The following is a 25,661-nucleotide window of genomic DNA, read 5'->3' on the forward strand; positions in this document are numbered from 1 at the left end:
CTTGTTAATGATGCAATAGGTTTTTCTAATGAATGCAACTCACATTATCGGATGATGAACAACTTTCCTTAAGAAACAGACAAACAAGCAAAGATTCTACTGATTTTTACCATTTATTTCAACTGTGCGTTTTGTGAACTGTACATATAATACAGTTTCCTTAAAAATGTATTTTTTTTTAAAAAACACAACAAAAAACAGTGATTTTGTGGAACTTAATTTACAGGAAGGTGGTTGACAGATTTAGTGGATGTCACATTCACAAACCTTAGCACTAACACTAAACTCAGATACATGCAGATGCAGAAGGTACACCCGTGCACGAATAATTAATACAAGCCGGAAAGAGTAAATTTCTTGTTACAAGCCAGGGGTCTTTGCTTGACCGAGCGGTGTCAAACCCTGGTGCGATTCCCGACTTCCACACAACTTCATTTGTAAATTAGAAAGCCCGATGTGTAAGTTCTATGCATAGATTTTACTCTGATCAATGCAAGACCACAAATCTCACAACCTGCCAAATATATAACAACCGCACATCTGCATGGTTTCTTGTTGTTAGGTTTCCGTACCGCCAGCATTTCACGCCTTAAAAACTATACAACTAACCCTTAACATCAGGGAGCTGTTTTAGATACGCCACCTTAGGCCAGTAAAACTATGGTTTCCAGGCACATTTCGCCAGTACAACTGCGTCACATTTGCCTCCATAGCGACGTAAACGGTATCTGCCGAGCATCTTCTTATTGATTCCGTTGTGTAATTTACCGGTTTCCTACCGTAAATACTGTCATTGCAGTCACACCACCAATGTACACCACTATATTTTAGTAGGGACTTTATTAATCAGGGACACTCCTTCGGTTTTGACCTGCATTCACCACTAGTCAACCATGGCATCATGGAAACTCACTAACACTTCACTCGGTGACGTTTGTTCCTAGTAATTGGCTAATTATTTTGGACAAAGGAATATTTCTATTGCACCGAATTCCAATAATCAGGCAAACAATCAAACAAACCTAAGAATTCCTTAGAACGGGCCGCTATAACTAAATTTATTACAATATAACACCTTAATTTACAAAGACATGTCAATATTTGGTCTTATAATTCTCTCGTTTGCTTGGAATTTCTCTTCAACTTCACTTTGGTCTCATTCAAATCTAGGACATGGCGGAGATCTAACAGGCACCGACACAAGTTGATAGTATGCTGAGTTTTGAAATTCTCTGTTCGCCTATTGTTAAGTAACGCATCAGATAAAACATTGCAGCACATGTTATCGTTAATAGCCATTGATTGTGAATGGTGTTTATTGTTATTATTCTTTTACTTTGAGCAGTTTGAAAACTGTTATTTGGTTGGTGAAAGAAATGGTAAGCCGAACATGGCCACGTATCGATGTCTGTCAGATCTCTGTACGTCTCGATTTTAATCCGGCTGAATTAAGATAAAAACTGCGAAAGCTTTCGTTCTTCTCATTCTACAATTACAAAGGAAAGAAACCCTTATTCAATACAAGAACATATCGCAATTTAATTTTATGAATTTGACAACGCTACCGCAAAATAAACCAAACATATCTTACTTAATTAATACTTGTAACTAAGTAAAGATCCAGAACACAGATTTCTTGTTGGTTCATGGCTGTATTATACAACAAAAGAAAGTTTTTGACCTGGCGGATGTAGCACTCTTCAGAAAGAAATAATAAAATAGTAATAACAACTAGGAAACCAAAAGCAGAGATGGAAGTCAACATCCCATCATATCTCGGTGCATTTTGGCTTTCGATACACACCACATTGTACCTGCACGATCTGAAACCTTTCTCAATCATCCATCCTCGTCTAAAGCCATTTACAAAGTAAGATCCCCTAACACAAACGGTGCATATGTAGCTGGAGTTCAGGTAACAAAGAGAGATGACTAAGGATAGGTGTATGCACACCCATCTATAATAATTACATGCAAAAGTGTTCATATTACATGGTCAGACATACATACAACCACGACCGCTTCCACCATCTCATCTTTCTGTTACGATAAGTCCATGTTAGATGATATGCCCGCCCGTCCTACACTTTTAAATAATTTTAGAACATGTTGATCTAAGAAAGCCTTATCTACGTACACACACACACACATGCGCGCGCACACACACGCACGCACACGTGTTGTAAGGCAGACACGCTAGACTAATCAAACAAAAATACTGTAAATGGAATCGAATTCCGGTTACGGTAATGAGAAGACAGGCAGCTATTTGATCTAAATTGATTCAAAGAAAAGATAAAATTAAGTAAACAACTTCGAAAAAAAAAAGGCCTGGGCCTAATACAAACTAATCATACATACTGTTTCCGCTTTGTCCATGTCACATCATCTCGGTAAATAAATAGCTTTGTGACTGTCGTTAATTATCAGTTAGATCCACTGTATCATGTATGTTATGTAAAATATTAGAAACAATAAAACAGTGTTTGCTTCAGAAAATGAGCACCCAAAATATTGCAACACGGACAGCTTCAGCCAATCAAAAGTGACTTAATACTTGCAACCTCGTTTTCGATTGGCTCGGAATGAAACTTATTATAAAAATTCAAGCATACTCCTCAAATCGGAATAAGCTGAGACCTTTTCGCAAATAATCGAAAATAATACATTAGCCTGTTTACCTGCTGACGTCATGATTACGTCACATAGCGTTTATTATAGCCGACTCGACTGAGATGACGTATGCTTGGCCGAAACATTCCCAATTTTCTTTATCAGGCTTCAGTTCACTAGAGAACTTTCAATAAACTTTTGTAAACAATTCAATAAAGGTATCATAATGACTGTACTGTTATTTTTTTATTTTGCCGAGCGCACTTCAGCATGTGACTGAGTTTTCTGCCATTTTCCAGCGATTTCTCCCTTTTTACGCTGCATTACTCCATCGAAGTATTTCCAAGATGGAATTTTTATTTTTAAAAATCCACAAGGTGTTCCGACTGCCATACTCATCTTCATACAATCGGAACATCTTCGACCTTTTCTGTCGCAAGCTAGAAAAAAAAAAAAAAAAACACCACCGGATGTAAATAATGACCATTTTGAACTGCTCTCAACCACAGGAATGTAACTGTCATAATAACTTCATAACATCGCAATTAATAGATCAATAACAGAAGACCACAAATGAACGATTTCTTCAATTTTTCATTAGACCGTTGCAACATTACCATTAAAGAAGAAATGTGCAAGCGTTTCATTGATTGTTGAAATATCGTCAAGTGTTAATTTAAGGACCAGTCATGTAATAAAATTGTCTTTCGCATATCTAGTTGAATGTTCGTCAGCCAAACAACTTACTAATTTGGGAAGTACCACAACGGGTACCTCCGACTCTCTCTTTGAGAGTACAAGTCGGCGCGCTTTACAAAGAGACGATGATGTTCCGAAAGGATCTCGAGACGGGGTGAACAAGACGATCCCAAGCCAATGAAATGATGATGAATTCGCTTTGGTCACCCGACCAGGTTCGGCTTTCGTGGCTACACAGTGGAAAGTCAAACCAGAGCCTCTCTATACGTGTCAACTTCTAGTCAAAAGTATGACAGGGAACCAGTCAAATCTCCATGCAGATGCAGTCTGGACAGGCAAAGACCACATAATGATGTAAATGATGCATTTTATATTCTTTTAATTATATCGTACAACACTAAACAATTAATGAATTAATAACTTTTAACATCAATAGTATTCTCTTTCACCCTATTACTACAAAAGTTTAATAATTTAAACAAACTGTTCAAGAAGATATGTCGTTATATATTACGTCTCGATCTATAGTAAACATCATAAAGGCCATGCATGCGCATTTACTAATCCTAAATCAAATATTAACTGCTGTTTTAAAACATGATATTAATTTTGTTTAACCAAAATCAATTCAGTCCTGATTATTGAATATGCACCTTAATTGTCATCTAGAAATTTCAAGACGAACATTACTGATCGCTATGGACTTTTACAATGGAGGACGGATACTAATCAGGGGAAAAAAGAGCACGCTGAGTCTAATCATCACAATAACGGGTAGTACGAACTTACTTATCAACATGCGTAGCTTTCCTTGTGACATCACAGCGCGCGACGTTCAATCCGGATTGTACTGGATCACACCTTTAGGCATCTTTGCTAGTAAATGTTCCGTTATGTTAACCCTATCCACACCCTCGCGCAGTGCTGGACTACCAAATAAGCAGAGTAGGCACCGGCCTAGGGGCCCCGCGACGACGGATCAAAATAAGACTGATAAAACGTATTAAGAGATAATTTGCGGGGGGGGGGTAAGATTTCGACTGCCTAAGGGCTTAAAGGCCTCCACAGGGTTTAATCCAGCACTGCTCTCGCGGATCGAGCAGATATTTAAGTGATTTGTCCTAGCAACATCTATTGGATTTCATAAGTTGCCTCCCTGAGTATGTAATCGCCAACCAACCAAGCGTGCAACAGCGGCGCATTGTACATTGGCCGAAAATGGTGGTGGCAACTGACTTCAAAAGAATATTTTTTAAGTTTAACATGGAATGTATGACAGCCTACCAGAGAAAAGCTATTACAGGTGTATTTGAGTGAAAGGTATTTGTGCAAACACGGACCGGCACTGAAAAATTGCTTATTTACGAATCCACTCAAGTTGTGTACTCCCTTTGTTTTGATCGTGTAGGAACTGTTCAAATTTGAATTTGATTTTGATTGGATGCGGAGGCGTGCTACCACAACCAATGAAATTCAGAGACCCGAAGTTCAGAAATATATGCTCGATCCGCCAAAGTGTAGATAATGTTAACATACCGGAACCTTGGCTAGCGAAGATGACCTTGAGGTTGGTCTCGCCCAAAAAAATGTCCACGTACTCTAACATTGATTTTACCTTATGCAATGACCTTCCAAAGGAATATGGATATATGATGACCCAAAATAAAGTGAATAATTGCCATTTAAAGGTTTGTAGAAAGAAATTCTAAAAAATGAAACCCATTACTGAAATAATCGGCGTTGAACGCCTACACTGCCTTTACGACTTTTTACTATACGTCATAACTTCGACAGCCTGACAAGATCTTTGTGTATAGAAATAATTCAAATCGATAAAGAATCAGTAAAAGACCGGTTAACAATTATTTCGTGAAGAATTTCCTGCATAAAAGAGATGAATCTTCAGTGCATAGTTGATCCAATCAAAGTGGACTTAATGGATCCTCTTTCAAGGCCTCTCAGTAACCTACTATATTACCCTCCATTATGCAAAGAGGCTGTCTGCATGACATCATTACATGGCAAGACATTATTGGTATACAAAATTAGGAACTTTAAATGCATATGGAAGTATGACTCAAAACTCATGCATTACTTTCAAAAGTAAAACTTGCTAAAACGGAATAGTTACACATTAAATTGTTCTGATTGGGCAGAAAGAAAGTGTTTTGTACACAGGGTCTCGTATCGTTGCTTAAAATTGACATGTCATACATGTACTATATAATAACTAGTTATTATATAGTACATGTATGACAGGTCAATTTTAAGCAACGATACTAGCCTCTGTGGTTTTATATAGCCTACGGATACACCGAGGCCGTCTGACCGAGACGTATTCGTAAACAATATCAAAGGAGAACTGCCAACAAAACACAAATGCGGTTTTGTATTTATCACATAGCCCGTTTTACGCCTTCTAAATATTTGCAACTTTACTGCATGAATGTAATTCAGAACGAACTGAGGTTTATACAAAGTCGATTTATTGTCTAAAAATATCTACGCGGACGTCAAAGGAGAAATCTAAGTATTTCCAATCCGGGTGTGTAATACACACTGAACTGCTGTATCGAACGCCAAGATCGATCATATAAAATGAAATGTGTTTGTATCTAAAAGAACTATTAGGCAATTTTATGACGGTGGAAAGTTTAAAGAGATTTATTAGTATGAAAATCGCTGTTTATGACCCAAATATGTGACCGGTCTGTTAAGAAAGCCGAGTTATAAAGGGACCAGTCTGGGAATGTTTCCTTGTGCATAAATTGTACGATACGAATCTACTTTGGACCTGTTGATGTGTCATAATTTTCTCTGATGGCCAGACATCTCTTAACTTAAATTTTAACTGATCAGTCCAAAACTGACACGTTTACATGGTGTTTTCACTCGCTACTACATATTTGCTTGGCTGTCAAATAGCTGATATCTGTTTGTACTGAACAGAGTGTGTGCATAATTCCTAGACTCTTCACTGTAAGCATGTTCATGTGTTGAGTCTCTAAGAAAACCACACCAATGAAAGCCTACTATGGCACTATATGGATTGCAGACACATACAACCTGAAATACTAAGAGATAGAATATGATATAAACGACATGACGACGAAACCCATTGTGTTCAACAGCTGGTGTTAGTACATCACATCATATGCGTGTAGCGTGTAATGGATCACAATTGTCTTTTTTTGGGGGGAGTGCATTTTAACACAGATATATATATATATATATATATATATATATATATATATATATATATATATATATATATATATATATATATATATATATATATGTGTGTGTGTGTGTGTGTGTGTGTGTGTGTGTGTGTGATAATCAATGGGGATCAATTTTAGACGATATCAACAAGTTATTTTTAGTACTCGGTATTATTTTCAGAGGTGATATGTTCCAGCTGATATTATTTTCTGACATTACTAGTCATGATGTGTTATGTCGGAAAGTAATAAAAAGTGATAGAAAACAACTTTAATTTGTTTACACTTTATAATTTACGTTTATGTATGAGCACAGGGTGTTGTATTTCTTTTTAATTCATATGAGTCAATACTACAATATTCCAGCTAAATAAATATGGTGAAGCATTTAATTATCTTCTCTGTATCAAAACCACCACCTTCTCTCTGTATGTCTGTCTGTCTGTCTGTCTCTGTCTCTCTCTCTCTGTCTCTCTAAAGATTACTCACATACCTCATCAGAAGGACCGAGTCTTTCCACAGTATACGCTCATTTAACCGTAGAGGTTAATTTGATTGTACTGTGCCAGTTAAACAAAAGAAAATACAACCAGAATACAAGAGAGTATACGACGTCTCAGCAAAGATGCACCAACAAAATCATACAAAAATATCTGCGTGATGAGAGGGTGTTCATCTCACTCTTACCAAATTAAGTTTCTAGATGTGTACACTGCACGATCTAAATCTAAATCTATTTATCACCAAATACAGTTTCCAGTTGTGTACACGGCATGATCTAAATCTATTTATCATCCAAATACAGTTTCCAGTTGTGTACAGTGCATGATCTAAATCTATGTATCACCCAAATACAGTTTCCAGTTGTGCACACTGCATGATCTAAATCTATTTATCATCCAAATAGTTTCCTGTTGTGTACACTGCATAATCTAAATTTAATTATCACCAAATTAAGTTTCTAGTTATGTACATAGACTGTGTTCAGTAGCTTTTGTGATACCAAGGCCGGCGCGAATGAATACGTTCCCCTACCCACTTAAAATTTGCTGATGAAAATGCCGTTAAGAAATCGATGTAAAGTATCACCAATAAAAAGATTTTCATATGAAGAAAAAAAACCCAAATATTTTGTCATTTGATCTCCACTGTCTGATTTTTGCCCCCCTCCCCTTCCTATCTGATTTGACGCGCTGCTCGCAAATAGCTTGCGCAGGACCTGTGTGATACTATATGGTCACTGCGTATTATCATAAAATGACTGAGCTACACAGATCAAAAATAGCCATATATATATATATATATATATATATATATATATATATATATATATATATATATATATATAGAGAGAGAGAGAGAGAGAGAGAGAGAGAGAGAGAGAGAGATAATCGACAATTCCTGACAATGTGTCTAATCGTATGAAACTGCTCTGTTTTTGTAAATACAATATGCAAAGAGTGATCCGGCACAATGGACATTTTTCCATTTAGTATTTGTTCATTTTAGGAGTATTAAAATAGGAAATACTTGCAAAATTGCACCATTGGTGGTTCTGCTATAGTAATTATGGCCTCCTCGCAGCCCCAATTTCAGTTGGCAGCCCCAGAAAATTTATTTTGAAATATCCTAAGAGAAAATTAGTAAATCTTTGCTTGAATGTTTCCCTTTCCGTTTCCAGCTGATACATGTGATACTAAATCGGAACGATATATTAACCTTTTTCCTCACCGGAAGTTATCTTAAAAAAGCAAAGCTTGGCATTGCATGTAAGTGCAAAAAAAAATTCCTAAGGCAGAGTTCAAGTTGGGCCCTAAAATCTAGACAAAAATACTTCTCCGGCCGGAATAGTCGAAATGGCGAAAAAAAAAGGGTGAAGTGGGTGTAGAAAGTCCACAAACAGCCACTTTATACTAATGTATTTGCATATTTCGATGTCATCTTATTAAAATAATGATGAAAAATTATTAAAAGTTTATTAAAATACTAAACATTTTCTTGGGGGAGGGGTAATCACATATGTTGTAAAATAAAAGGACTTGCTCGAAAATATGTAAGTCAAAAATCGACAACTTTCATAGCAGCCGTCCTCTTTTCATGTTTATATGATGTGTTCACTGAACGATAATTTGCTTCATACTGGGCAACATAAATTAAATTTTTCACTTGTTTTTCAAGGTTGCTGTGTGAATTTTGGACGGGAATTCCAGAGATGGCAATATCATTTCTGATATTTTTGATCGTCATATTAAAACCAAAATTGACTACAGTATTAATAAGACTTCTTTTTTTCAACTGCCATCTTTGAAGAGACAATATCAGCTATTAATTTATAACGCACTGTATTGAGACAAACTGAGTTGGGGATAATACCGTGAAACATATGCAAGGCAAAGTGGTCCGTTTGGACCTGTGTAGATGCAATGACAGACTCAGTGGTGATTATTTTGCCTGAGTCACCCCCACCCCCAACACGGGTCGTGTAGTAAATATTGGGATTCTTAAACATAGGTGCATTGTCTAAAAACTTACATGGATCAGAAAGCTCCAGGTTTCTAAAGATTCCTTCCATAATTGGAAATGATTTATAAGCTAACTCTTTTGATATTTGACAGTATATACTGGTAATGGTCGATACAGCCATTTTGTTCTTTGAATTGCCTATATTCAACACTTGGCATGAGATTCATCTGGCATGATGTGTAGAGCCTAATGTGAAATGCTACACGACTTTTCAATTATTGGACTTCTAATCAACCTAACCAATTTTGTGTCATTTTGTTTCACGCGTTGTAGTAAAAATGAAATATAGTTTTAAAAACGTGTTCATTATTATAAAATACTGATTTGTTTCTGGAAGGTAAATACGCTTTAAATCACAGAACTTTAATTCTGTGTGAAACTAATGGTGCAATATGATCACAGGTTACTTTATACCAAAATGTAGGTAACAAAAAAAAAAAATTATAATACAGATGTAAACTTATGTAAAATTATTATAATACAGATGTAAACTTAAAGACCTAATAATGTTTCCTACCTTAAATATTCTCAGCATGTTTTTTGTTGCTTTTTAAAATTATTTTTTTTAATGTTTTTTTTTAATTTCATGGTGTTTGTTTTTGTAATCATATCATTACAAGTTTTTTATCCTATAGGTGTTATCTAATGTTGTAAAGCACTTAGAGCTTCTAAAGATTAGGCACTATGAAAAGTCCTCATTATTATTATTAATTTATATTATGTTAGATACATAAACAAATAAATCTGTTTCGTAATTTCGTATTAAATTCTTGTTACTAAAACACTGTTTTCTTATAAACCAAAAATACAACAATATGAACTTCTAATATAACTAGTATTGGAAAGAATGGCAACTTCATTACAAAATTGTATTTCACCTACTATTTTTGGTTTATAACGTATTTTTTTTATTTGCTTCAGTGGCTCATCTGAAATTAAAGTGCATAAAAAATTACAAGTGATGAGGTTTAGGTTTCCAACGAAAGCATTAGCCGGTGTGTTAACAATTTGTAAAATGGTCGTTTCGAGATTAAAATCCCCCATTGTTGAGATGGTGGCCCCAGAATTGTATTGCAGGACTCATTCATGTTCCGCTGGTGTATTAACACATTAACCCCTGGCGACGACTTTAAGTGGCAGGAGGTAGTAGCCTACTGCCGAGCTCTGTAGAGTCAAGGTCATGTATGATTCACTAAAGTGGGTGGTATTATAGAAAGGTAGACATATGTAGCTCTACACTGACACCAAATAATCTGGAAGTTCTAGTTGCACTACAAAATACAGATAGAAAAACCTCATTTTTTGGACCCGATTTTTTTCCACCCAAAATTCGCCCGTGGTCGGAATCCGATTTTGTGTCTGGATTTTAGACTTTTTGGTCTCAGATCTAAGGCAGCCGGTATGAACTGCAAACCGACATATGAACCTTTGCAAAATGTAGGATAAGATGGGCATTTGGAATAAAGAATGGTCTCGATACAAAAATAATGGGTCCGTTGAGCAACAACAAAAAAATTCCAGCTTTAGCCCTTCTGCTCATGCGCGAGCCAAATAGCCAATGAAAATTGATGTTTCTAACACAACTAGGCATTAGATTATTGGAAAATCACCTGGAAGTTGATGTATTAGGACAGTGCTATCCAACCTTTTTGATACCATGGGCCACTGAACTTTGTTTTTCTTGAAGCCGAGGGCCGCAGCAGAATACTGAAAAGCAACGACTGTATAGCTGCGCGAGCTCTAGCTGGCCATTTAAAATCAGCCCGCATGCCGCGGGTTGGACAGCACTGTATTAGTATGTATTCAGAAATAGCTTTCAAACTGTGTTTTCTACTCGAAATTCAGGCGAAAACGACAAAAACCTGCAGGGGTTAAGGAAACATTTGACGAGGCCAAACGGCATACTTTGACTAGCGTTCTAAGGAAACATTTTACGCGGCCAAACGGCATACTTGGATTAGCGTTCCAAGGAAACATTTGACGGCGTCGAACGGCATACTTTGTTTAGCGTTCTCAGGAAACATTTGACGGGGCCACGCAGAATCAAACCCTTCTTAAAAAATGATCTCAGATGGAAAATTCTCTAAAGATCAATGCACATTATTGCATTAACTTGTCAAAGTGCCAAATGAAACCAAGAATATGCCTTGCATGCTTCAAGCAGATGTAATGTAGCCCGTTACTTGGTAATTCAAGTGCCAAAAGTGATTCCGAGATGGATGAATCTTACTTCGTAATAATAATAAAAAAGAAAGATCAAGAAAAATCACAAGTAACAACGTAGCGTGTGAATTTAAGATTGTTTTAGTAGTAATCATGTATATGTGTCGTGACTTGGATCATACATGTAGAGTTTTCCAGATAATCCTTACAAAGGAACTAAAATTGAATACGGTCATGAGACGATGAAATAGTCTGATCGGACACACACACATACAAACACATACAAAACAAAGAAAAAACACAAAATACAACCAAAAAACCTAAATAAAAAACGTGTGGTTTTGGTACCGATGGAAAAAAAGAATAGATAGGAAGCTTTGTACTAACTTAGCTATGTATTTTTAATTATATTTGTTTTATCAGTTGGCGTCATTTCGTGTCACAGTTTCCAATTCTAAGTTACAGGTCATGAGGTGCTCATTTTTGTTTCGTACGTTTATAAGATCAGGGCCAATAAAACAGGGTAGGTCGGGTTTCATGAAGTTATGAGGTCGGGTCCATTAAAACAGGGTAGGTCGGGTTTCATGAAGTTATAAGGTCAGGTCGATTAAAATAGGGTAGGTCGGGTTTCGTGAAGTTATAAGGTCAGGTCCATTAAAACAGGGTAGGTCGGGTTTCATGAAAAAGTTATAAGGTCGGGGCCATTAAAACAGGGTAAATCGGGTTTCATGAAAAAGTTATAAGGTCGGGGCCATTAAAACAGGGTAAATCGGGTTTCATGAAAATGTTATAAGGTCGGGTCCATTAAAAGTTGTGCAGTTGGGGTCATTAAAACAGAGTAGGTCAAGTTTTATGAAAAAATTACAATGTCGGGTTCATTAAAACGGAGTGGGTCGGATTACTGGAACCACACAATCTTTTGTAGTATTTTACTTCCTAAAAATTCTAAAATTTTAAAAAGTTTGGGCGAATCATAGGAGGAATGCAATAATTGAAAGTAACACTAATTCGGCAAGTGAAAAGTTTACTTCTTACATTTTTTTTTCTTTAAATCTAAGCGATTTTTGAAAAGTCTGAAACGTTAGGAGATCCGGACATACATTTTCATAGTTATATTATTCAATCCCTAATGAACTACTTAAATGATCAGTATTCATAAAAAAATAAGTATTTACCTGACAATGAAAATACGCTGGCTCCTTTCTTCTATTTCACCTAATCGTTTTGATGCGCAAGTAGCCAGCAATGTTACATTGCTTGAATTAAAGTACTCGAAGTACTGTACAAGAAAAAAAAATCTAACATCGCAGGACAGTTTTGGGAATTTTAGTTTTGTTGCTGCTGTTTTACCTCAAGGTATGTGTGCATTATTACCTTTCGTATATTAAACAATTTTAAAGAATCAAGTAATCCACCTTTTGAAAAGGTTTATTATCCTCGCCTCAGTTATCGAGTACGTAAAAATTCTGCTATGTTTTGCTGCATGGGGAAATTATTTTAAAAAATCTAGAATGAAAATAAAGATGAAACATGATCGAATTAGTTTTTGAACATGTCTAACCGTTGCACACTTAAGTTAGTATGACCTGTCTTTAATCCACTAAGATATTAAGAACCAGCATGTGCAAAAGGTAATGCCCATCGCCTCGTGGTCGTAGGTGTATGTGTATAGATTGTGCCAGAAAGCGGTAGATGAACGCGGTGTAGCCATCTACACATACCATATACTACTCTCGTTTCGAAATCGAACGTAGCAACAGCTGCCTTTACCGAACGTGAAATTGTCTAATCTCTTACATGGTTGACATGATAACACATTTGTGTATCTTTAAAAAAATAATCTCCATGTACGTATTTACGATATTACTGCTAACCGATCCCTGCATAAGATGATACGATTTGCTTTTTAATTGGAGAAAATGACGGGTGGCAATAGAAAGCGGTCCTCAGTACGGCTTGTTTACTTTAGTTAGTTTCGTAAGCAGACAATATCATTAGAGAGATTCTGTAGAAACGCGCTGTTTTGCCTCGACACGCCAGATACAAATGCTACAATCAATTCGCATCTATTGGTTTTTAAAGTTAACATAAGGGGTAGTTTACAGTTTTATTTTCAGTTTATATTCGTAATTCGACAAAGGTAAAATGACAAAGACGGTCGCATGACAAGGAATATCAACATTTTACTAATGCAAATAATAAAAATAATGCTAATAATAATAATAATAATAATAATAATTTGTTGTTCTTGCTGTAGGGTTTAACGCCATTTTTCAACACACGATAGGTTATACATGGCGGCCAGTATTAATGATGGAGGAAGAACCCAGGAAAACCCCAGAAAGAACCATCGACCCACGAGAAGCTACTGGCAAGCTTTCTCACATACCCACATTGGCCGAATCCGAGACTCGAACCGACGCAGACAGGTGAGATGGCAGTGATCCGTAACGGAAAGCGCTTTAGACCACTCGGCCACAAGGGGCCCCTCAATTCTGTGATTTCATGTAAAATTTACACAGATGAATCCAGTCCATAATCACGAAATTTCGTATAATCGAAAAAAATACAAAATTCTATTCATTTCAGATCTAATGGAAAAGTTGTTGCAATGCGCATTCATTCACAATATGACTCAAAGTTTCAATTTTAAGTAGACAAAAACGCCATTTTCTTTCGAAAGTTATGTCTAGCGCGCGACTAAGTTCAAATTTATCTGGGCGGAGTTATGTGCGCATTAATAATGTTGTTGTTGTGTAATGATGAATCTGTGCTTGTTTATTTAGTTTGGAATACGGCATATATTCAGTTACTTTGTTTCTTGTAGTGTATTTTATTTATATAATTAAGCCTTGGGTAGAAAAAGTAAATGAGCATATAATAACGGAGACAAAAATGAGCATATGATAATAAAAAGGTTACTGCGCTTGTATGGGAAAATAGGAACTCGATTTGTCGGATGGATATACTGCACTCCCAAGGTCGTGCAGTATTCCATCTGATACACTCGTTCATATTTTCCCATACAAATGCAGTAACCTATAATTATAATTATCCAATGCGCAATTTTGTCTCCATTAACTTTACCGTCAGAATCGTGCAATATTTTACGATATTGGTCTCGCGTTCAATTATATTGCATTCACGTGCATAAATGAACTACTTTCTGTTGTAAAAAACAAAACAACAATGGACGCAGACGCTAGCACTTTTTATTTATTTTATTTCTCTGTGGATGAAGTAAACCAACTGTTTGAGCCATTTGAAAGTAGAAATGCCAAAGTTGACAATGTGGATGAATTCATAGAATCACAAGAGAAACTTTCAACGAAGCAGGCGACTGAACGTGATATCAGAAATGTGCAGCGATAGCTGTATGATAATAAACGTGAGACACGCTGCATTGAAAATAGTCCGGCTCATTTAAACACGTATTTAGCCGAGATGTTTATAACGATTCGCAAATCCAATGGTTTTGAGTATGAGCCTTGCTCTTTAGATTCTATTTATAAAAAAATAGCACAGAACGGCAACTTAAGGCTAAAAGGTATCCCGTCTCTCTTAGAAACCGTCCATTTCAGAAATCAACAGAAGCACTAAATTCTAACAAAATGCAACTGAAGAAGGCTGGTTATGGAAGAAAAGCAACAGCATCAGAGCCGATAAGCCACAATGACGAAGAAACTTTATTTACACCAGGTGAAATGGTCTCTTACGCGCCAGCTGCTTTGCAATTTTTCCTGTTCTACTTTTTGGGGAAAATGTTTGCATTTAGAGGCCGAGACAGAAAATTCATCTTTTTTTGTTCCTGAGCAAGATTTGAAAGAAATATCCAATTGTGATGACATTTTAGAAAAAGCTTGCCGATTTCACTAAAGAAAAGATTTCAAAACTTTAAAAGAAAACTTGGGATTTTAAAAATATTTCAAAACCTAGAAAAAGCTTGCCGATTTCACTAAAGATTTCAAAACTTTAAAGAATACTTGGTATTTTAAAAATATTTCAAAACCTAGAAAAAGCATGCCGATTTCACTAAAGATTTTCAAAACTTTAAAAGAATACTTGATAGTTTAAAAATATTTCAAAACATTGAAAAAGCTTGCCGATTTCACTAAAGATTTCAAAACTTTAAAAGATTACCCGGTATTTTAAAAATATTTCAAAATCTAGAAAAAGCTTGAAGATTTCACTAAAGATTTCAAAACTTTAAAAGAATACTCGGGATTTTAAAAATATTTCAAAACCTAGAGGAATTCAAATGCAAAAAAATCCCCAATATTTTCTGAAATATTTAGCCAGAATTCATATATCCAGAGGACAAGCAACCCAATGACTCGGCCGGGGTTAGAACCCACGACCTTCCGTATCCAAGGCGGACGCTCTGACCACTAGGCCACCTGAGCGGTCACGTGAACGTAAATATCTTCTTTGTCAGTGATATACCAATCGTCAGCAATAACTCATACGTATTGACCTCAGCTACGGCCTCGTATTTACCGCTCCTTAATCGGTAAACACGTGCAGGAACTACCTACTTTTACGTCTAAACCAAACTGCTATAAAAGAGCGATACATGTTTGGTCTGTTCGATCTTCCTTACAACTGTATCATGAACTTGGGAACGCTATCTTCTGGGATTTTCATACAAAGCAGCTCTTTGTCTGCTCCCCTGCCAATGACGCTAGTTACCAAGGAGAGATAAGAGTAGAGAAACACAAAACGATGATATAGTGAAAATATATGAAGGTTCCAGATCGACGGGGGATGTAAATGGTGTGTATAAATGGTAATTACATAATAAAAGATAACTTAGGTTGATTAACAGTAAAAATGTTGGCTAATAATACACAAAGGAAATAGGGTTGTGCACAAGCTTCATTTAAAAAAAAAATAAATGATAATTTCCATCCAGTCCCTTATTCACAATTGTCCTATAACGCTGCGCATAAAAAAATAGTACTTACACTTTGCCAAGTTACATTTAAAAAAGATTTTAAATTTTAAATGTAACAAGTAACATATAGGTTTGTCACTTTTTTTTTTCTCCTATATAATAACTTATCACATCTTGGACCCAGGGTGGCCGAGTGATCTAAAACGCTCACCTTAAACGAACACTGCCATCTACACGTGTCCGTGTGAGTTCGAGTCTCAGGTATGACCAATCAATGTGGACATTTGAGAAAGCGTACCAATATCTTCCCGTGGGTCGTTGGTTCTTACTTTGGTTTTCTTGGGTTCTTCTTCCACCAATTATACTGGCCGCCATGTATAAGCCTATCGTGTACTGAAAAATGGCGTTAAACCTTACAACCAGCTCATCAAGGGCTAACCTTTGCAGCATGACTTAAGGTCTATGATATCTCATTATTCAGTCATAAACCTAGAAAATACAATTTGATTTTCAAGTTCTCGATAATGTTCAGAATTAGTCGAGCAAAGAAAAGGTAAATGTGGTTTTGAACCCATCCACATATATGGTGTTCTTCATGCCTCAATGCCTTCCATACGAAACGGGTAGTGTTCTTCATGCCTCAATGCCTTCCGTACGAAATGCGTGTCTTTCGTTTTCTATTAGTAACTATGGCTGGAGAAATATAAAACGAGTCGTTATTCATTTCACGAGCTGTGAGGATACATTCCATTAGTCCAGATATACTGTGAGGATACATTCCAATAGTCCAGACGGGCTGTGAGGATCATTCCAATAGTCCAGACGGAGGATACATTCCAATAATCCAGAAGGGCTGCTGAGGATCATTCCAATAGTCCAGACGGACTGTGAGGACACATTCCAATAACCCAGACGGGCTGTGAGGATACATTCTAACAGCCAAGACGGGCTGTGAGGATACATTTGTTCAATTACAGTAGCATTCGATACTATGTCTTCTCGAGCTGACAGAATTCCCTTATGGTCGTATCAAGTATCCAACTGCACGCCTACCAGACTCATGTTATCTGATTGTCAATATGAATAATTGAATGATGGCTTTTATTACGTTGCCAGGAGACCGAAATCAATCACCATCAGAAACCCATTCGACCGGACAGGTTTTCAAACGTAGTATGACTTGATAATTTTATATATATTACATAATAAGATATTGGCATATGAGAGACAGACAGACAGACAGACATACAGAAAAAAACAGTGGCCACGGTGGCGATATTACTTATTATCGTCACTGTAGTGACATCACTTTTGGAATTCATTTTCTCTCACCCTGCAGTGAAAACATTTTTTTATCGTCGTTCATGGCTTCACCACACCTGATAATACAATGTCTCCCACCTCAATCGTGAAATATTTCCTCACATTTACTTATAAAGTGGAACACCCCTACCCACCACCCACCTTAATTTCGTATGCAAAAATTACCGATACAATTCCATGATGGAAACACGAGCTTTAACTTTTCAACACCCCCACCCTCTTCTACTATAAGCATAAGTATGGACTAAACACACCTAAATTGTCAATTTATTCTAGTCAAAGTCATTACCTACCCACTCCCCTACATCTATTTATCAAATTATTCATAACCGCATTCAAAACAATGGTTCTCCAGGCAAACATGAAATAATTACGGACCGTTTGCTACATTTTCCCTCGAGCGAGAAGTTGGATTGGGAGCTGTTGATATAGAAACCATATCATTATTAAATGGTGCAATTGATAAACGTCATTAAGGCCAAATGCCTTATTATTTCGTACGGTAGACGCACGTCTTTATAATGTAGTGCCGGATCAGGTCAAGTGATTGGAGAGGGGGGGAGGCCAAAATTTCAAAAGGGTCCTGACTTTCCTCGAAAGGGTACCAAAGCAAACGTGTATGTCTTTTTACTCAAAGTATGCATAATACGCAATAAACGTGCGCAAGAATAAAACCATAGTTAAATTTAAAGCGACAAAAGAGTATACGTATGTGTGTGCGAACTTATTTTTCCGGAAGGGGGAGGGGTAGGGTCGAAAACTCCGGAACCGGACCGGACCCCTCCCCTAAATCTAGCCCCGTAATATAAGATAAATAAACGAATTTCACCTGAGCCCTGCTTACAAACCACCTTCACACCGTCATATTACAGGCGCTCTGCATGCGTTGTGTGATATTCATATCCTGACGTTACTGCGCAAAGAATAAACTTATCTTGACCTAGACGACACTGCACCGGTGGTCTAGGGGTTAAAACGTCTGCCTCGGATGAGGGAGGTCGCGGGTTCGAAGCCTGGCCGAGTCATACCAAAGACTTATAAAAATGGTACTAACATCTGCCTCGCTAGGCGCTCAGCATTGAGAGGTTAGTGTTAGGACTGGTTGGCCTGGTGTCAGGATAACGCGATTGGGTGGGACGTCATGCTAGGTGTCTGCGGTAATCATCGTAGCGATATGACTGAAAAATTATTAAAGCTTCGTTAAAAATCCAAATTGCACCCACACCCACGAACTAGACGCCTCAGAGCGGTACAAAAAATAACAGTATTTCACACCTTTCACCAAAACATAGCAATACAAATTCTAAAGATAAATGCTTACTTACATCGGAACAGACAGACGTTAAAACGAACAGTACCGTGCATTATTACTAAAGCTTACGTGAATCGAAATGGATGATCTATACATACTTCCAATCCTGTAATTCAGGGTTTGTGTCTACGCCGAAGAATTTTCCATGTTTACTTTAAAAGAAAGATACATTGATGGTTCTTAATTTTGGCGATAGCCTGGTTTCAAGTTTAGTTACCTCTATATACATTTATAATATATTTCCGCGGTGCTAAAGTTTTAAAGTGTTGTTAAACATTTTCGCCAGACAATCAGATTAAACATGTCCAATTCTTTACGCTATGTAATTATCGTTAAAAAAAATTTAGCTTACACGAGAGAATATTTATGTAAATGTACCTAGTATGTTGTAATGGGGGCATATCAATTTACACTTGTAAGTATAAAACGTACACGGCTTTACGTTTTATTGGTACATTTACATTTTCTAATTGTCTTACTAACGTGAATGGCAATAAAAGTATGAATATACCACCAGGTCGGCCAATTCTGTGCGTCGGGTAATTCTGCGCAACGATACGACATTCCTGTAAACATTGGATCATGTGTTGTTTTTGGTCGCAAATCCAATTTGTATCAAGAAAGAACGGTCTTCCTTTAATTAAGGAAAGCGATATTCATAAAGTGGACAAAAATATCCCACATTTGTACCCTAATTGCATATGAAAATGTGATTTATAAATGTCAACTTGAAGAGCCACTTCATGACCTTCTTGAACTTTTAGACCAGAAAATCTTATATACTATGTATCTTTTAGAAACATAAATAAAATACATTATATAAAAGAAGGAAACGAATACTTAAAACAATACTGCATTTTAATCCAAGTTTCCAATTTCGCAAGAAGCTGTCCCAAACGCACAAAATCGTCTGCTATCCAAAATGTGAACCTGCCGCTAGAACGGGATTCTCAAGAAATTCCCCGGCGTATATTATGTTTCTAAATTCTTTAGTATTTTTATTTCCCATAAACGAGACGTTGTAAACACATTACATCCTATTCATTGTTGGTTCTCTTCAACATAATAGCTTATTTTTTTAAATAAAGTGTTGAACTTGACTAATTTTTACACGATCAGTTTAGTTTGTTTAATTTATCTTGACATTTATTGGAATTGTTACGTTGAATTTTGTAAAACCAGCTATCAACCTGACATAATTACTCGACCGCAATGCTGACAGAAACAGTCCAAAGTAATGTATTTCATTTCCAATGCCCGATTAATCAAAATTGCTTCTTTTCAAAGCTATGCACAGAATTGGCCGACATATCGCGAGTCAAGAAAACACAAGGGTGGTATCCGGTGTGTCCAAAATTAATATTATTATGAACAGAATATTCAGGTGACAACTGCCTCTTTTAAAATGGTAAGCACTGCAGTATTTTATTTTCGTCAATCGGTCCAATTCTGTATGCCTTTTGCTTCAGAATTGGTGACGGAAACCTTGGTTGCGCAGAAATGCCGGATAGCATTGTATGTATCGCCCTTCATCACATGAGTGCGTTTTTTAAATAATTTTTACTGTTGCCTAAAACGCCTGTGCTTCAATGTCACGAGATAACATCACTCTTAACACGCTTGGTTCGCCTTCATGTACATTTACCTTCTTACTTTCTGGGTACAGACAACAAATAAGTTGTAGTAAATATACAGAGCTGGAAAGAACGATGTGTGTGTGTGTGTGTGTGTGTGTGTGTGTGGCTTAGTCTTAACTTCTGTATACCTCGAGTTCTGTCAGAGGAACTTGGAGTTATTGTATTAAGATGAGAGAATGATGTTTGAAATACGCGTGTATCAAAACAGTTATAATTATGAAATTGCCGGTGACGTTGTCCAAATTACTGGGTATAAAAAATAATGAATTCACATTCCCATAATGATAATTCCTAAAGACCTACAGAATGACGTTCACAATAATCCATCGGACAGCAAATACACGATCCGTAACTTAACACTCCGTTTTGATGGGAATGAGAGGCATGCATTGAATTTATACAAACAAGCAGTGCTAATCTTAGGCATGAGTGATACATGGGGGGAAAAATATCAAAAATCTTACCTTTGAGTGCAAAATAGTTCCAGAACGAGAGTGAAATTACTGCCAAAAGGAACTGCAGTTGAACAGTGAGGAATGTGCTATGCAAAGCAAGAGAGAGTTATACGGCTCATGTACAATCAATAGTTGTATATTTTACTTCTGCCAGGGTGGTAATTGTCGTCCGCATTAACCGTTTCGTCCAATCCAGTGTCGTCTGCTTCAGTTGAACACAGTGCTAACATTTAGCGTCAAGCGAACCAGATCAATACAATCTTAGTCTGGTACCCTAGGGACACTCAAGGCATTGGTTTGGTTTGGTTTTGTATTGCGGGGTTAAACGCCATTTTTTCGCAGATGATAGGCTGGCTATACATGGCGGTCATTATGTTTGGCTGTGGAGGAGACTGGGAAGATCCAACGACCAACGGGATACTACTTGTGAACGTTTTCACGTGCCCACGTTGGTTGAGCCATGTCAGATGTGAGCGACCTTTAAAGGACAGTGTCTTAACACTGTTAAGGCACGAGGTACTGTAATATTTCCTACCAACGCGCCACATGCTCTGTCTGCCTCGTGTTGTGAGCGAGACAATAAATCAGGAAGTTTATTGCAATCACGGTAACAAATATTAACAAGTAAATAAAAGCCACAAATTACGACTGTAGTACATGAAGATTGTACAGCTGAATTGGGGTGAGCGTGGAGGTGTTTAAACGTTTATTTGAAATACAGATTGCTCACTGGGTCTGACCCGTAAGTAATCAAGCAAATACGTATTGTAAAACATCAGGCGTAACCTGTGTTATATTGATATATCTAATTTATTTACAGCGTACGTTACATATTGGCGATATAGTGGAAACTGTGTTGCATGACATCGGGGTTAAAGAATGCCATACTGACATGTATATACCATGAATCTGATTCACGCACAGTATTACCCCTTGAGCTATTTTTGGCACAGTGTTCATAAGTTGAATCGTATGTATTACAGTTAAGCTTGGTGGGCTAGGATTTCGCTCCCAGAATTCTAGCCACATGAAAGACGAATACTTACGAGTCTGGCGACTTCTCTGTTTCTTCTTCGTACCATGAAACAGGTTATGGCAGTAGCATCAACAGTTGGTAGGGTTTTGCATAAAGTTTTGAAATTGAATATATTTTCTTAAAATCTTGATGGAATGTGTTCATAGTGTGCATGAATCATTATGACACTGCGATTATTCATTCTGCGATACGCTGGCTTGTCCTTTTGACCTTTAGGTCAAGATCACAGTCACACACATTTTCCATTAAGGCTTTGATTAAAGATTTTTCCCTCCGTTTGCTAATACTTATAATAGACCCAGATGAACCTGTTTCATACTTGGGATGATTCATTATGAAGACAATTCATTGACAGTTTCATACTTGGGATGATTCATTATGAAGACAATGCATTGACAGTTTCATACTTGGGATGATTCATTATGAAGACAATTCATTCACTGTTTCAAACTTGTGATGATTCATTATGAAGACAATTCATTCCTTTATACGCTATATTACACTTTTGACCTTGGGTTCAATATCACTGTAATATAACAGTCTGCGTTAAGGATTTGGTTACAGTTCTTTTTTCATTTGCTAGTACTTCCAAACCCATTGATGAATTTGGTTCATCGTGAAGCTAAGGCAATTAATTTTCCGGAATGCTAGTCTGGCCTCTGACTTGGAGTCAAGGTCACAAACATGGAAATATTGCGTTACGGTTTTGTTTTAAGTCTGTGTATTTTTCTTATATTTTCTCTACCCATTTATGTATTTTCTTCATACTTTTGGATGAATTATTATGCGTTAAAGATTTGGTTACAATTTTTATTTTTCTTCTCAATTGGCTTGTATTTCTTTGAGCCCTGTTGGATTTTGTTGTTGTAGGGTTTAACGCCATTTTTCAGCACACAATAGGCTATACATGGCGGCCAGTATTAATGGTGGAGGAAAAACCCCGGAAAGAACCACCGACCCACGAGAAGCTACTGGCAGGCTTTCTCACATACCCACATTAGCCGAATCTGAGACTCGAACCCACGCAGACAGAGGTGGCATGGCAGTGATCATTAACGGAGAGCGCTTTAGACCACTCGACCACTCGGCCCCCCCTCCCCCCCCCCCCCCCCGTTGGATTTAGTTCATACATGAGATGATCATTATGAAGCTAAGCTAGTTCATTTTCCGATTCGCTGACTTGCCTTTTGAATTTGTGATCAAGGTCAGTCAAATTATTCTGACAGGTAAATGCAAAATCTGACATTTTGAGCGCTTCTTCACAGGTCATTGGTATTGAAGTAATCAAAGTATGGACGGATGAACAAGTTATTCGGGAAAGATGCATAAATATCTGGACTGACATCAAAGTAATGGAACAGACGGATTGGCATTACTTGCTGCTTAGTGTCTGTTCACGGTCGTTTCAACTTATGAACATATTCCTTTTCGGTACAGATTTAGATTCGGGGTCCCGAGTGGCCGAAAGCGCTCTCCGTTACGGATCACTGCCATCTCACCTCTGTCTGCATGGGTTCGAGTCTCGGATTCGGCCAATGTGGGTATGTGAGAAAGCTTGTCAGTAGCTTCTCGAGGGTCGATGGTTCTTTTAGGGGATTTCCGGGGTTCTTCCTCCACCATTAATACTGGCCGCCATGTATAGCCTATCGTGTGCTAAAAAATGGCGTTAAACCCTACAACAACAACAACAACAGATTTAGATTCAGGTAATGTTTCAAAAGAGTTCAGTTCAACATCTAATTTGTAAACTAGCGTAGGTGTTTTGTAATCATAAACTGTCATCTGGTTGCTTTGATTATTGTCTTTCATTTATGATAGACTGAAATGTCCCAGCCATGGATGCAACCGAATGTCACTTTTAAATGTTTAATATCCTTATTAAATGATGCTTAACTCTCTTAATAGTTATTGTGTCACGATTATAAAACCGAATATTTCCATAATTCTGCAGGCAAATATATTATAACACACAAAGGGCATAACAGCCTGTCATACCGAGGGAAACGTGCTTTGTCAACTGGTCTTTTTTTAACGCTCTAATACCACGAATAATTTTGTCTTTAATACGACCATATATACGTTAGATGCTGGCTGGTTTTGTTTTGTTTGCTTCACGTTCGTATGCAGTCTGATTAAAATCAGATGTCCGCTGTCCTGGGTGAATCTGATTTTAATCAGACTGCGCTCGTATGATTTATCATAACGCTTTTTCTAAGTCGTAGATCGGTTTTCCGTGCCACGTACAACAATACGAAGACATAACCAGAACCGTTCGGATTTGAAATGACCAAGTCTTTTAAAGTGAGGATATCAAGAAAATTCCTTATGCTATGAAATCAGGCATGGTTCATTGTACGAAACTAATCCATGCCACCATCGAGTTTCGGGAATACTGTACGTCATGATATCTGCTCAGAGACTTTGACTGATCACTCGATTTGAGAAATATATTCCCAACGCCGACTCCTCGTAAGCAACTAAATGATCAACATAATCTAGAAAGCTATGAACGGAGACAAAAATACAAAGAGTACATACTCTAGGTTTCTTTTACTTTGTATCTAAAAAAAAATTCACCAGGATAAAATTTGATGAACCGTGTTTGATAGACCTGCATTTGAATTTTTTGATTGAACGAAATCAGGAGCCTTAATTGATTTAGGGGAAACAAGAGGAAACGTCATTTGTACCTAATATTAATAATTATAATGTTACCAAATAGTCAAATTCAAACGTAAGATTGTACGATGGTTTGCTGGTGACGTTAATACAACGGTATGCCCGAGATTTTTAGTTTTTTAATTTTTGCAAATGGTTCGTTCATAAAGTTTGAGTAATAAACAAAAGATATGTCCATCAATTAGGTTACCATTTTCAGACACGTCTGGTCATACGGCCAAAACATATCCCTGGATATTTTATCCTGAGTTTGTGTATGTATGTCTGCAAGTGTATTTATTATTAACCAAAAACAAAATGTGTACGTGTGTGTGTGTGTGTGTGTGTGTGTGTATGATTTGGATATTAACGTAGCTTTAGCAATTTTTTAGTCATATCACTAACATGTCTGCAGTGAACTAAAAATCGTATGGACTTATGATGCACATGTGCGTTTGTGATTCTGTGTACTTGTACGAGATTCTTAACAGAAAAAAGTAAAAATAATGTGTGTGTGTGTGTGTATGATTTGGCTTTTTAAAGTAATTTTAACAACTTTCCAGTCTTATTGATACGATGTCTGCAGTGTGACAGTTTATAGTGATGTCTAGCACTAAGGGAATCATGCCGCATGATGTCCCACCCAGTCACATTATCCTGACACCAGGCCGACCAGTCCTAACACTAACCTCTTAATGCAGAGAGCCTAGCGAGGCAGCTGCTAGTACCATTTTATAAGTCGTTGGTATGACTCGGCTGGGGTTCGAACCCGCGACCTCTCGCATCAGAAGCGTTAGTCAAGATATCGTGAAAAGGCAAACAAGGCATGAAGCTGCTTCGACTAGAATTACAAACTGTATTGGAATCTAATACCTTCCCGATGTTTCACTCCACCGTATCGTATTTTGCAGAAGGTTAACTAACCGAAAAGTATTCGGATTGTGTGAATAGAAAGAATGCCAATAACTCCTATTCGGACCACCTCGGTTATATACGAACACGGTTTGATCGAGAAGTTGCGAATGCGTAAAACTATTTTTCTTTTTCAATCTTACGGTCAATCCAATTGTAGAAATAGCCAATGTGATCCGAATCGATAACTGTTTGATATTTTTTTGCGAAGAAAT

At 37.1% G+C, this 25,661-nt stretch overlaps 1 protein-coding gene across 5 annotated transcripts in view; it reads right to left on the reverse strand.

Moving 5' to 3' along the window:
• Positions 1–22,192, reverse strand: part of LOC149781011 (putative sodium-coupled neutral amino acid transporter 11) — a 135,000-nt gene extending 112,808 nt beyond the window's left edge. For all 5 annotated transcript variants that reach the window (XR_016415194.1, XR_016415193.1, XR_016415192.1 and 2 more), the window contains exon 1: positions 20,850–22,192. The gene's annotated coding sequence lies outside the window, so the exon portion shown is untranslated. The remainder of the gene's footprint in view (positions 1–20,849) is intronic.
• Between the last annotated feature and the right edge of the window lie 3,469 nt (positions 22,193–25,661).

Source organism: Sinohyriopsis cumingii, chromosome 16, assembly GCF_028554795.1.
Source record: "Sinohyriopsis cumingii isolate HCF-2022 chromosome 16, ASM2855479v2, whole genome shotgun sequence".
Classification (NCBI taxonomy): Eukaryota; Metazoa; Mollusca; class Bivalvia; order Unionida; family Unionidae; genus Sinohyriopsis; species Sinohyriopsis cumingii.